This window comes from Sinocyclocheilus grahami, unplaced genomic scaffold, assembly GCF_001515645.1.
Source record: "Sinocyclocheilus grahami isolate Dianchi unplaced genomic scaffold, SAMN03320097.WGS_v1.1 scaffold263.1, whole genome shotgun sequence".
Lineage (NCBI taxonomy): Eukaryota > Metazoa > Chordata > Actinopteri > Cypriniformes > Cyprinidae > Sinocyclocheilus > Sinocyclocheilus grahami.
In genome coordinates, this window is record NW_015505442.1 from 518,116 (window position 1) to 530,146 (window position 12,031).

The 12,031-nt window shown below is 37.0% G+C and overlaps 1 pseudogene; it reads left to right on the top strand.

The window, feature by feature from the left end:
* The first annotated feature begins 88 nt into the window (after positions 1-88).
* Positions 89-11,824, top strand: LOC107599274 (DNA replication licensing factor MCM6-like; annotated as a pseudogene).
* Positions 11,825-12,031: the final 207 nt, after the last annotated feature.

Genomic DNA, 12,031 nt, shown 5'->3' on the forward strand with positions numbered 1-12,031 from the left:
CCACCTATCTCTCAAATGGACCATTGACACTCCTAATTGAGATTGTAGATAGAGTGTCAATGGTCCATTTGAGAGATAGGTAGCGGTAATGACAGAGGTAAAAAACAATATAAATACTGTTCAGTTTCTTGCACAGACCGATCGTTTCGTGTCTTTACACATCAATGTATCGTCACGAGCCGCAGGTTTAATTTGGTTTTGTTTGTGTATGTTTTTTTGACTCTCAAAGCCGTGATTCCCATTCACTTCCATTATATGACTGACAGACTGCAACGGTTTGTGTTCTACTGAAGAAACAAAGTCACCTACATCTTGGATGCCCTGGGGGTAAGCAGATAAACATCAACTTTTCATTTTTGGTTGAACTATCCCTTTAAGTGTTTTCTTAAATTGTTTCAATATTAAACTTTTAGAGAATCTGACAATTTCCAGGTGTTGATCACAAAAAAAGCTGAGATTTTATGTGAAGTCTTTATTACTTTATGCAAATTTGTATGACAGTATGCTTATTTTCTGAATGTTTAATAAGTCTTTCCTTCATAAAGTATATATTTTTTATTACTGTAAAGCTGCTTTTAAACGATCTGTATTGTATGAAGCTCTATATAAATAAATGTGGCTCGACATATAGTGGTGCACTGAAATTTCGGCAAATATTCAGCGAAAATAGAAAAATAAATAATTTGTTCATGTTTAATACAGTCTTTAAATTTGCACATTTAAGTTTTGAAGTTATAAATAACACTATTGTCCTTTTATAGCTGCTTTACATCTGAAATTATTAATCTGTATTGCATCAACTCCTATATACATTATAGTGATCCACTGGAATTTGGGCAACTTGAAAATATAATGAAAAAAAAATAATAATAATTTGTGCATGTTTAATAAGTTTGGTACATTTAAATGTAGAAATTAAAGATGATCTTTCTTGTCATAATTTCAAGTCCTTGTTCACCTGTTTTGAGTAATTAATCTGTGTAAGTATTGAGTGGTGCTTTGAATCTTCATGATGGACTATATGTTGATGTGTGATGCATGAGTAGTTTATCCTGATTCATCAGGTGTGGATTCAGGAGACGCAGGAGGAGCTGCCGCGAGGCTCCATTCCCCGCAGTGTGGAGGTGATTCTGAGGGCGGAGGCCGTGGAAACCGCGCAAGCAGGAGATCACTGTGACTTCACGGGCACACTGTTGTGCCTGATGTGTCCGCCATGGCGCTCGCTGGTACTGATCTGTTTTTCTATCAATGAGAGTTTATTGTCTAATATTGCTGGGTCTGTTTTTACTGTTTGAAAACCAATAGGAAGCCATTAGCTGACGTGCCTGTTGTGAGTAAATACATTTATTATCTGTGCTTTTCAGTCATATTTGAATATTACTTCTCATCTTCATAGGCACACAGGCAGAAACCAGCAGCAGGGTGACGGGGAAAGAGGGTTTTGAGGCTGACGGCATTCAGGGGCTCAAGGCTTTGGGTGTCAGAGAACTCTCCTATAGACTGGCCTTCCTGGCTAACCATGTGGCCCCAACCAACCCACGGGTGAGAGACATTTATCACAACGCAACAGTTGTAACGGATATTCAGTGCTTTTTATTTATACATTTACTAGACATTTGCTGTCAACTTTTAAAAAACCATGAGGTTATTTTCCACAAGGTTATTTTTTGCTTAAATTTGCCTTCTAAAAATATGTTCCTTTCAAAGCCTGGTGCATTCAGATTAAATGCACCATTTTTCTTTGAAGCAAGAAAAATAAATCAAGGAAAACTCTCACTAGTCCACACCAGTCTACCTGCAACTAATGTCATTATGTAAATAAATGTAATGCATTAAACAACACTATTGCCTTCTGTAGAGCTGCTTATAACTGATTTAAGCTTGTTTCAAGCTTGTTTTTTTATTAAATAGAATTAACACTGGAATGATTTGAGCTGAATAATGTATAGCTTCTTCTGTAGAGCTTTTTATTTGAATTGAGCTTCATAACTAATTCACTTTTAAAGGAGACGTATTATGCCCCTTTTTACAATATGTAATATAAGTCTCTGGTGTCCCCAGAATGTGTCTGTGAAGTTTCAGCTCAAAATACTCCACAGATCATTTATTATATCATTTTGACAATGCCTATTTTGAGTGGAAGCAGAAACATGCTGTTTTTCATGCCTGGCTCTTTAAATGCAAATGAGCTGCTGCTCCACGCCCCCTTTTCCAGAATAGAGCTGCACCATTACAGCTCGGACCTGCTAAAAAAAACATCTGTTTTGGTTCTGATTATCATGTTTATCGCGCTGAAATCATGCGTTTTAAACCATATGAGTTTCAACTTCTGATATACGGTTTTCTGAGAGCACACATCCGAAGCACACGGACAGAAAGCGGCTGTCACAGCATGTGAGTACTAAACTAAGTTCTCATTCACACACAAGTTTTCGTTAAAAACACACGAGTTACAAAAAACAGTCGGTTATGTCTATGAAGGTAAACAGCTGGGAAATAAATCACATTTTTATTTTAGATCTGTGTGGCAGCAGCAATATACAGTAAATAACTCAATAAATCCACTGCTCTCTTATCTCCTCTGAGGCTGGGACTCTAAATAGCGTTTGTGCTCGTCAGTGCAGCCAAAGACAGAACAGTTAGCATGTTTTGCTCAAACTTTCGCCATGGCGTTAAAACTGGTACACCATTGTAGCTTGCGAAATGAAATGTTATGCCGGAATTATGCCGTAGTATTCTCGTACCTTCGTAAAATTTACATTAAACCACTGATGTTACATGGACTATTTTAACAATGTCCTTACTACCTTTCTGGGCCTTGAACGTGTCAGTTGTGCTGCTTTCGATGCAGGGTCAGAAAGCTCTCGGATTTCATTAAAAATATCGGTAGATGCACCGGGGACCTGATTATAGCACTTAAAACCTAGAAAAGTCCGATTTTCATGATATGTCACCTTTAACTAAATTGAGCTGAATAATGACACTATTGCTGTACCTGGTATACCAAGTTAATTTGCCTACATTTAATTACCCAGATTTATTTCAGTTTTTTTCAGCTAAATGAAAACTATAAATTTAGTTTGTAAAAAAAAAAAAAAAGGTAAGGGATAGTTCAACCAAAAATGAAAAGTTGATGTTTATCTGCTTACCCCCAGGGCATCCAAGATGTAGGTGACTTTGTTTCTTCAGTAGAACACAAACCGTTGCAGTCTGTCAGTCATATAATGGAAGTGAATGGGAATCACGGCTTTGAGAGTCAAAAAAACATACACAAACAAAACCAAATTAAACCTGCGGCTCGTGACGATACATTGATGTGTAAAGACACGAAACGATCGGTCTGTGCAAGAAACTGAACAGTATTTATATTGTTTTTTACCTCTGTCATTACCGCTACCTATCTCTCAAATGGACCATTGACACTCCTAATTGAGATTGTAGATAGAGTGTCAATGGTCCATTTGAGAGATAGGTAGCGGTAATGACAGAGGTAAAAAACAATATAAATACTGTTCAGTTTCTTGCACAGACCGATCGTTTCGTGTCTTTACACATCAATGTATCGTCACGAGCCGCAGGTTTAATTTGGTTTTGTTTGTGTATGTTTTTTTGACTCTCAAAGCCGTGATTCCCATTCACTTCCATTATATGACTGACAGACTGCAACGGTTTGTGTTCTACTGAAGAAACAAAGTCACCTACATCTTGGATGCCCTGGGGGTAAGCAGATAAACATCAACTTTTCATTTTTGGTTGAACTATCCCTTTAAGTGTTTTCTTAAATTGTTTCAATATTAAACTTTTAGAGAATCTGACAATTTCCAGGTGTTGATCACAAAAAAAGCTGAGATTTTATGTGAAGTCTTTATTACTTTATGCAAATTTGTATGACAGTATGCTTATTTTCTGAATGTTTAATAAGTCTTTCCTTCATAAAGTATATATTTTTTATTACTGTAAAGCTGCTTTTAAACGATCTGTATTGTATGAAGCTCTATATAAATAAATGTGGCTCGACATATAGTGGTGCACTGAAATTTCGGCAAATATTCAGCGAAAATAGAAAAATAAATAATTTGTTCATGTTTAATACAGTCTTTAAATTTGCACATTTAAGTTTTGAAGTTATAAATAACACTATTGTCCTTTTATAGCTGCTTTACATCTGAAATTATTAATCTGTATTGCATCAACTCCTATATACATTATAGTGATCCACTGGAATTTGGGCAACTTGAAAATATAATGAAAAAAAAATAATAATAATTTGTGCATGTTTAATAAGTTTGGTACATTTAAATGTAGAAATTAAAGATGATCTTTCTTGTCATAATTTCAAGTCCTTGTTCACCTGTTTTGAGTAATTAATCTGTGTAAGTATTGAGTGGTGCTTTGAATCTTCATGATGGACTATATGTTGATGTGTGATGCATGAGTAGTTTATCCTGATTCATCAGGTGTGGATTCAGGAGACGCAGGAGGAGCTGCCGCGAGGCTCCATTCCCCGCAGTGTGGAGGTGATTCTGAGGGCGGAGGCCGTGGAAACCGCGCAAGCAGGAGATCACTGTGACTTCACGGGCACACTGTTGTGCCTGATGTGTCCGCCATGGCGCTCGCTGGTACTGATCTGTTTTTCTATCAATGAGAGTTTATTGTCTAATATTGCTGGGTCTGTTTTTACTGTTTGAAAACCAATAGGAAGCCATTAGCTGACGTGCCTGTTGTGAGTAAATACATTTATTATCTGTGCTTTTCAGTCATATTTGAATATTACTTCTCATCTTCATAGGCACACAGGCAGAAACCAGCAGCAGGGTGACGGGGAAAGAGGGTTTTGAGGCTGACGGCATTCAGGGGCTCAAGGCTTTGGGTGTCAGAGAACTCTCCTATAGACTGGCCTTCCTGGCTAACCATGTGGCCCCAACCAACCCACGGGTGAGAGACATTTATCACAACGCAACAGTTGTAACGGATATTCAGTGCTTTTTATTTATACATTTACTAGACATTTGCTGTCAACTTTTAAAAAACCATGAGGTTATTTTCCACAAGGTTATTTTTTGCTTAAATTTGCCTTCTAAAAATATGTTCCTTTCAAAGCCTGGTGCATTCAGATTAAATGCACCATTTTTCTTTGAAGCAAGAAAAATAAATCAAGGAAAACTCTCACTAGTCCACACCAGTCTACCTGCAACTAATGTCATTATGTAAATAAATGTAATGCATTAAACAACACTATTGCCTTCTGTAGAGCTGCTTATAACTGATTTAAGCTTGTTTCAAGCTTGTTTTTTTATTAAATAGAATTAACACTGGAATGATTTGAGCTGAATAATGTATAGCTTCTTCTGTAGAGCTTTTTATTTGAATTGAGCTTCATAACTAATTCACTTTTAAAGGAGACGTATTATGCCCCTTTTTACAATATGTAATATAAGTCTCTGGTGTCCCCAGAATGTGTCTGTGAAGTTTCAGCTCAAAATACTCCACAGATCATTTATTATATCATTTTGACAATGCCTATTTTGAGTGGAAGCAGAAACATGCTGTTTTTCATGCCTGGCTCTTTAAATGCAAATGAGCTGCTGCTCCACGCCCCCTTTTCCAGAATAGAGCTGCACCATTACAGCTCGGACCTGCTAAAAAAAACATCTGTTTTGGTTCTGATTATCATGTTTATCGCGCTGAAATCATGCGTTTTAAACCATATGAGTTTCAACTTCTGATATACGGTTTTCTGAGAGCACACATCCGAAGCACACGGACAGAAAGCGGCTGTCACAGCATGTGAGTACTAAACTAAGTTCTCATTCACACACAAGTTTACACTAAAAAAACACACAAGTTACAAAAAACAGTCGGTTATGTCTATGAAGGTAAACAGCTGGGAAATAAATCACATTTTTATTTTAGATCTGTGTGGCAGCAGCAATATACAGTAAATAACTCAATAAATCCACTGCTCTCTTATCTCCTCTGAGGCTGGGACTCTAAATAGCGTTAGATGCACCGGGGACCTGATTATAGCACTTAAAACCTAGAAAAGTCCGATTTTCATGATATGTCACCTTTAACTAAATTGAGCTGAATAATGACACTATTGCTGTACCTGGTATACCAAGTTAATTTGCCTACATTTAATTACCCAGATTTATTTCAGTTTTTTTCAGCTAAATGAAAACTATAAATTTAGTTTGTAAAAAAAAAAAAAAGGTAAATTAATTTCATTATACACATTTTTAAAAACATATTTTCTTTAGGCGACCCTATTAAAGGTACAATATACAAGTTTTCACCGCTAGAGGGCACGTGTTCAAAACAAACAAATAGACAAAGGCAAAGTTTGATGACGCCATGACTAAGTGTGGAATCATGGGAGTTGTCGTCTTCATCCTCACAGCTGATGCAATCCGACGGGACGCAGGCAGAAATCATGTTCATGGATGAGCTAATGTATTACAGATTTATTAACATCGTAGTATGAAGCAGAGTGAGGCGGAAAGCCATTTAAGCGAAACGAGGCCGCTGAAGCAATTGCTAATGAGAGATGAGAGTGACGCACAGCTCGAAAGCAGCGGAGCTTTTATTATGCCACACTTTAGTGCTTCCGCTCCTTCCGGTCGTGGGTATGTGGGGTAAAGCAGCGCTGTTTTATCATACTAGATATGTTTGAAAGTTCTGTTATAATGCTACTGTGCGGTCGTCACCTGTCTAATAAAACGCACAACATATTAAAGCGTCTTTTGGTGTTTCCATGTTTTCTACAAAACAAAACGAGGGGCAATCGAGGGGTTATGACGTCATTGGCAGGCGACACAATGGACGGATATGGACACGGTCCGTGTCACTAGTTAAAATTGCTTATTTCTCTGGATTTAAACATTCTTTGAAACATTTGAGATAATGTAAATACACAAGTCAGCAATGTTCATGGATGAGCTAATGTATTACAGATTTATTAACATCGTAGTATGAAGCAGAGTGAGGCGGAAAGCCATTTAAGCGAAACGAGGCCGCTGAAGCAATTGCTAATGAGAGATGAGAGTGACGCACAGCTCGAAAGCAGCGGAGCTTTTATTATGCCACACTTTAGTGCTTCCGCTCCTTCCGGTCGTGGGTATGTGGGGTAAAGCAGCGCTGTTTTATCATACTAGATATGTTTGAAAGTTCTGTTATAATGCTACTGTGCGGTCGTCACCTATCTAATAAAACGCACAACATATTAAAGCGTCTTTTGCTTTTTCCATGTTTTCTACAAAACAAAACAAAAATATGAAAATATGATGGATATGGACACGGTCCATGTCACTATTTAAAATTGCTTATTTCTCTGGATTTAAACATTCTTTGAAACATTTGAGATAATGTAAGTACACAAGTCAGCAAAATATATAATATTAATTATATTATATAATATTAATATAAAATATATAAATATTTTGGATATTTTAATAAAGAAATCTTACATATTGCACCTTTTAATGTCTTGTTTTGTTCAAACGTTCAATCTATATTTCTTGTCAGTCTTCTGATAGATTTCAAGTTGATTGTAGTGTTTTTATTTTGGAATTTCATTGTGTTTTTTCCCTCTGCGCTCTGTTAGTTTGGAGGGAAGGAGCTTCGTCAGGAGGATCAGACAGCTGAGAGCGTGAAGAACCAGGTGACCGTGCAGGAATGGGAGAAAGTGTTTGAGATGAGCCAAGACAAGAATCTCTATATCACAAGTCTCTTCCCCACCATTCACGGTCATTTCTCAGTGATCAGTGTTGTTCATTGGTTACAGGATATTCCATTCACCTTATTTTGCAACATGAAATTAAGCTATTTTCTGTGAATGTGCGAGACTCTGATTCATTAGCCGCTCTAGGTAAATAACTAGAAGAATAACAAAGTACAGTAAAAGTGAAAACTATTTGCGCTTCAAACCAATGTGTTTGATTATGATAATAAATTCATAAAATATGAAAACAAATACCAGTTTGCAATATCAGACAGCATAACATTGTTTTTGAATTGCTTGAATGCCCTGCACGTTCAAGTTACAAATGACTGCACCCGTGCTTGCGTTAAAAATAAGGTTGATCGAAAAGATATGAAAGAGTCTCAGGTGCATTCTAGTAAACCAGATTTTCTTGATCACAACGGAAATTGGAGATAACCCTGAAAAAGTGGAATATACAAGTTATGTCTTCTATGTTAAAATGACAGCTGCAAGACTACTTGCATATTGACTTTTGGCTTTGTTTTTTAGGTAGTGATGAAATTAAACGTGGAATTCTGCTGATGTTATTCGGTGGCGTTGCCAAGACAACCATGGAGGGAACATCTTTACGTGGTGACATCAATGTGTGTATAGTTGGAGACCCGAGTACATCTAAGAGCCAATTTCTCAAGTAAAATGCGTGAGAAACACTTTTGTTGATGGTTTAATGTAAAATACAGATAACCGAAGTGTCTAATGACTGGATTGGGATGCATTTGTATTTTCTCTCAGGCATGTGGAGGATTTTGCCCCTAGGGCGGTGTAAAGCCAGCAGTGCCGCCGGTCTGACCCCTGCTGTGGTCAAAGACGAGGAGTCGCATGAGTTCGTCATTGAAGCAGGAGCCCTCATGTTGGCCGATAATGTATAGTTGGCCATTTCATAAATTTAGTTCTTGAAATGATTTGTTTGAACGTACTTTTCTAGAAATATTCCTGTAAATCTATCCATATGTTCCAATTACTTGTATATTAGAATTGTAATTTTAGTAGCAGAATAGCAATGATCTGTCAACCTCTTGGAGTGTGTTAGCACTCATATTTGTCATCAGAATAAAGATCTATTTTATGTCTTGTTTGTAGGGGGTTTGTTGTATTGATGAATTTGATCAGATGGTCCTTAAGGACCAGGTGGCCATTCATGAAGCCATGGAGCAGCAGACCATCTCCATCACAAAGGCGGGTGTTAAGGTGTGTATCCCTAGACATTGTCTGTTTAATCCATAATCCACCTTGTCTAACCCGTATGTGTGTTCAAGGCCACTCTGAACGCTCACACCTCCATCCTGGCCGCTGCCAACCCCATAGATGGCAGATACAACCGCGCCAAGTCTCTTAAACAGAACGTCAACATGTCAGCACCTATCATGTGCAGATTTGATCTCTTCTTCATACTGGTGGGTGAATGCAATGAGGTAAGATCTTTCAGCATTTTCATTTCTTAACGTTTGCGGTCTTATAAATCCTTATATTTAGATGCATTACATTGATCAAAAGTTATAGTAAAAATGTTAATATTGTTACACAAGATTTATATTTCAAATAAATGCTGTTCTTTTCCATGCTGCTCACCTTGTTTTCGACAAAATGAAGCAGCACAGCTGTTTTCAACATTATTAATCAGAAATGTTTCTTGAGCAGCAAATCAGCATATTAGAATGATTTCTGAAGATCATGTGACGCTGAAGACTGGAGTAATGATGCTGAAAATTCTGCGTTGCATCACAGGAATAAATTATATTTTAAAATATATTCAAATAGAAAACAATTATTTTAAATTGAAAAAATATTTCACAGTATTACTAATTTTACTGTATTTTTTGATCAAATAAATGCAGCCTTTGTGAGCATCGGAGACTTCTTTCAAAGACCTCAAAAATCTGACTCCAACTTTTGAATGGTAGTGTACAAACAGCACACATCTTGTGTTTTTCTACAAGGTTACAGACTACGCCATTGCCCGGCGGATTGTAGATCTTCATGCCAGGAACATTGAGTCGGTAGAAAGAGTTTACAGTACTGAAGAAATCCAGAGATACATACTGTTCGCCCGGCAGTTTCAGCCAAAGGCAAGATACTATACGTTATTCAAGTTGCTATTCACTGAAATCTTGTCCTTTGCTGTAGATCTCAATCTTTTTTTTGTCGTTTTTGGAGCTAGACATTCAGAATAAAGTCATACAGGTTTGGAATGACATAAAAATGATGATTAATAATAATGAATAAGATGATAATTGACCATAACTCTGCATCTGTAGATCACCTCAGAGGCTCAGGAGTTCATGGTGGACCAGTACAAGCGTCTGCGGCAGCGGGATGGAGGTGGAACCACCAAATCAGCCTGGCGGATCACTGTGAGGCAGCTGGAGAGCATGTTGCGTCTGTCTGAAGCCATGACCAGACTCTACTGCTCGGATGAGGTGTGCATCCGTCGTGTAATGGATGATGTTACCAAAAACTGTTTCAACATGCACCAATGTGCATCAAACATAGCTTATGCAGAGTTTGAAATGTGTCCTCGTGCTCTTCCTTTGGAAAGGTTCAACCCAAACACGTGAAAGAGGCGTTTAGACTCCTGAATAAGTCTATTATTCGTGTGGACTCTCCTGACATCAATTTTGACCAGGAGCAGGATGACGACAACATGAATGTGAGATGGGCATCTTTTATACTATTTAATCCCTTTTTGTGAGATTGAGACCCTTTGTCAAAAATATCAGTATAAAAAATCTGTACTGAACAGTCAAAAAATAAGCTTTATTTGTTTGCAAAAGCCACCTACTGGCAATTAAGTGCATCTTAATTGTCCAAATACGTTTTGCCACTCTAGTTTGACACAAAAGTGTCACTTTACCAGCAATGGTATAATTAAAATCAGACATCAGAAGTCATGACAGTAAATTGACTGATTTGAGTTGTTCTTCCACAGATCAGAATGACCTGATTGGTAAAGAGACAGAAGGTCAGAATGGAGGTGAAGTGAACGGCCATCCGGTGGAGGCCATGGACACTGATGAGGTGGAAACGCAGGAGAAGCCAGCGGCAGCCAAACCTGCTCTCAGAATGTCGTTCGCTGAGTACAAGAGGGTCTCCAACTTGCTGGTGCTGCACATGCAAAAGATGGAACAACGTGAGTCCTGATTTTTCCATTACATTAACATATCTCAGACAGAATTGATTCATTCATTCTCCTCCCTCCCTCCCTCCCTGCCATTAAATCTAATTTTTCTTATTTTATGCATTATATAAAAATCAAAATAAAAAAAGGATTATTATTATTTAAATTTTTTATGCTTTTTGTATTCCCATTGCGGTCATCAATCAATGAATGAATGATTATCAAACTGTTTTTGTCTGTCATTTGATTTTTAATCATTCTATTTATTTTAATTTGCTTTATTTTTATTTTTGTTTTAATAACTTAAATTAAACAAAAAAGAAATAAAGTTAATTACATTTTTCTTAAATAAGAAAGTCTTTTATTTTTATTTTGCAATTTAAACCATGCTTTACTGTGCGATTGTTAAAGTGTCTGACCAACCAACTGGTTGGTAATTTTCAAACTAATTTTGGACTAATTCTTGGATTCATTTTTGTCTCGGGTTGTGCAGATCTAGTTAAAGTTATAAAGAGCATAAACTGAAGGAGGAAATAAACGTGTGTAATTGCTTTGCGTTGAATGCGTTGTTGAAATGAATGAGGGTTGTGTTTTTAGTGGATGAGGAGTCATCTCTGAAGAAAAGTGAGCTCATTAACTGGTACCTGAAGGAAATGGAGAGTGAAATTGATTCAGAAGCTGAACTTGTTGCTAAGAAGAATCTCATTGAGAAAGTGCTGCACAGACTCATCCATTACGTTAGTATGAATATCACTCTTTAATCCGTTTTAAAATGCATTGTTTATTTGAACTGAAGCAGTGTAACATGCCCGTAACATTTTCTTTTTAAGGATCACATCATCATAGAGCTGACTAAAACGGGACTGAAGAAGATCAGTGAGGATGGAGATGAGCCCGTCATGGAGGAGGATCCGTTTCTGAATCCCAATTATATACTGGAAGACTAGTCGAACTGGCTTTAACAACCTTGATTATTTTTTACTTATTGATGCTTCTATAATATTAAATCATGACTAATGTAATATGCAACATTTTTGATTAAGTCAGAAAAAAATCAATAGATTTATATTTTGCATTTATGTGTCATTTGTTTATTGAACACTAGATGGCAGTGGATCCCAGTATCTTAAAGGGGTCATATGATGCTATTTTAA